General features: G+C 78.4%; 1 long non-coding RNA gene and 1 other non-coding gene across 2 annotated transcripts in view; both read right to left on the reverse strand.

Annotated features, from left to right (window-relative positions):
- Positions 1–2,500, reverse strand: part of LOC147377147 (uncharacterized) — a 24,420-nt gene that overhangs the window by 14,266 nt on the left and 7,654 nt on the right. The window lies entirely within an intron of this gene.
- LOC147377149 (5.8S ribosomal RNA) lies at positions 1,122–1,274 on the reverse strand. The gene has a single exon (XR_015153534.1). It is a non-coding gene; the product is annotated as a 5.8S ribosomal RNA (ribosomal RNA).

The raw sequence follows: 2,500 nt of genomic DNA on the forward strand, positions 1-2,500 counted from the left end.
GCGCGCGCGCGCGCGCAGCGAGGGCACCCGCGAGGAGGGTCCCGAGAAGGGGACAGAGAGACCCGCGGCCGACCGCCCCGGGCCGCCCCCCCTTGCCCGCGCACCAACACAGCACCCCTACCGACCACCGCCTACCACCCGTCGCCCCCTCCGGGAGGAGGAGGCGGCGGCGGCGGCGGGGGCGGCGGCCGCGGGCGGCGGACAGAGAGGGAGACACCGAGGCGGGGCGGGACGGGGAGCACGAGCCGGCGGTCACGGGACGGACGGGGCGGGGACCGGCGGAGAGGCGGCCCGGGTTGGGGAGGGGGCGGGTCGGGGCACGCACGGGCGCCGAAGCCCGAACGGGCGACGGACGCACCGCGCGCCCCCTACCACCGCCCCCCCCCCTCACCTCACCACGCTACCGCCACCGCCACCGCCCTCGCGGCGGGAGCTCCGGGGCGCGAACCGCGGCACGGCCGCAGCCCGGGGGGAGAGCGCGCAGCGGCGGGCAGACGCCGCGGCGTCCCGCGGGTCGCCGCCGGGGCACGCGTCCCCGGGGCGCGGACGCGCACGCGGACTCGGCCTCGGGCGCGAGCCGCCCGTCCCGACGGGGCGCGAGCCGCGTGGGGGGGGGGGGCGGGAAGCGGGCACGGGCCGCGGGCACACGGCGGGAAAGGCACCGCAGGGGGAAGGCGGGGGGCGGAGGGCCGCGCCGGCCGGGCGCCGGCAAACACCGCCGCCAAGGGCGGGACGGCGAACGACGGCGGACCGGAGGGCGCGACCCCACCCCCGCCACCACCGCGGGCCCCCGCCGGGTGGCGCGAGACCGTCCCCAGCCCCCCGACACCCCAGGGGCGGTGACACCCGAAGGCCGCTTGCGGCGCGAGGAAGCTCTCGAAGGGGAGACCGACCACACAGGCCCCGGCAGGCCAGGGGCCTCGGCGCGAGCTCACGTCCCCTTTTCTCCCCTCTCGCGGGCGACGTCCCCCCGGCCACAGAGGCGGGGCGGGGGGGACGCCGTGTCTGCACTTAGGGGGACGGAGGGCCCAGAGGCCCTGCGAGGACAGCCCCCAGCCACGCGCCCCCCGGGGAGGCGCGCACAGGACACGCGCACCCCGGAGGGGCGATTGATCGTCAAGCGACGCTCAGACAGGCGTAGCCCCGGGAGGAACCCGGGGCCGCAAGTGCGTTCGAAGTGTCGATGATCAATGTGTCCTGCAATTCACATTAATTCTCGCAGCTAGCTGCGTTCTTCATCGACGCACGAGCCGAGTGATCCACCGCTAAGAGTCGTACGAGGTTTTCAAGGGTTTCGTTTCGGCGGGACACCCGCCCCTGGCGCGGCACATCCCACCCACCCCCGCCTCCCTCCCCGGAGGTGGGAGTTGGGGCAGGGGGTTGCCTCTGGCCGGCCAAGTCAGACAGAACACAGCAGAACGGAGGGGTCGGGAAAGGTTCCACACGACGGGGCGTCCGGCGCCAAGCCGCCAGGGCGGGCTCGGACAACCCCACAGGCGCCCGGGGGGCCCCCAACCCTCCCCCAGGGACGCGGGGCAGCGCGCGCACGCGCCGCCGCACACGGCCACGGCCCACACGACGGCCGTCGGGTAGCCCCCTCCCGACGGCCGCGGCGGCAGTGACCGTGGCGCGCCACGCCGCGCGCCACCCCGTCCCCTCGGGGGACGGCGGGGTCTGGGGGGAGACGGGAGGCAGCTCCCGACTACTCCCCGCGGGCCCGACCGCCCCGAACCCCAAGGCGGACGGGCGACACCCCCCCAGGGGTCTTTAAACCTCCGCGCCGGGACGCGCTAGGTACCTGGAAAGGGTGAGGCGGGCGAGGGGCACGGCACGCCCCACGGGCCAACGCCCCGACGTCGACCCCCAACCGCCGCGTCCCCCCACCGGGCCCGCGGCCGCACGCGGGCCTCGGCGCCGCCGGCCCGTGACCGCAGGGGGTTGCCCCGCCGCGCGCCGGCCGACCGCCGGCCCCGGAGGGCCCCGCCGACGCCAGACGACCACCCCCCCCGCCGTCCCCCCCCCCCCCCCGAGACGCGGGGCAGAGCCCGCCCCCGCCCCTCCAACCCTCACACACCCGGCGCGGCCGGCCCCGCCGGACCCCGTCCTCTCGCCCCAGCCCATCCGCTGGTGGGGGGCCCCTACCCGAACCCGCGTTCCCGGGCACCCTTCCCCCCCACACCCCACCACCGAGGGCGGAGGGAAGGGGCTCCGACGGGGAGCTGGGCGCCAAGCGGGCAGGGGACACACGTCAGAGGTACGGGAGAGGCGAAAACAGGGCGGGAGAGCCGGACAGACGGCCGCGGGAGGCGTGGGGGGTGGGGGACGGGGCGGGAGAAAGCCCCGAGGCTCGGAAGGCGTGGGGAGGCGAGGCGCCTGGCGACCGGCGCGGCAGGCCCAGAGCGGCAGACGGACGGCCGGCCGGCGACCGGCCGAGGCAGACCGGCCCAGGGCCGGCGACGGGAGGCGGCGGGGCAAGGCAAGCGGCCCCGCGACGGGGAGC

Source organism: Bos grunniens, chromosome 2, assembly GCF_055505025.1.
Source record: "Bos grunniens cultivar Pamir isolate PY7600 chromosome 2, Bosgru_T2T1.0, whole genome shotgun sequence".
NCBI lineage: Eukaryota > Metazoa > Chordata > Mammalia > Artiodactyla > Bovidae > Bos > Bos grunniens.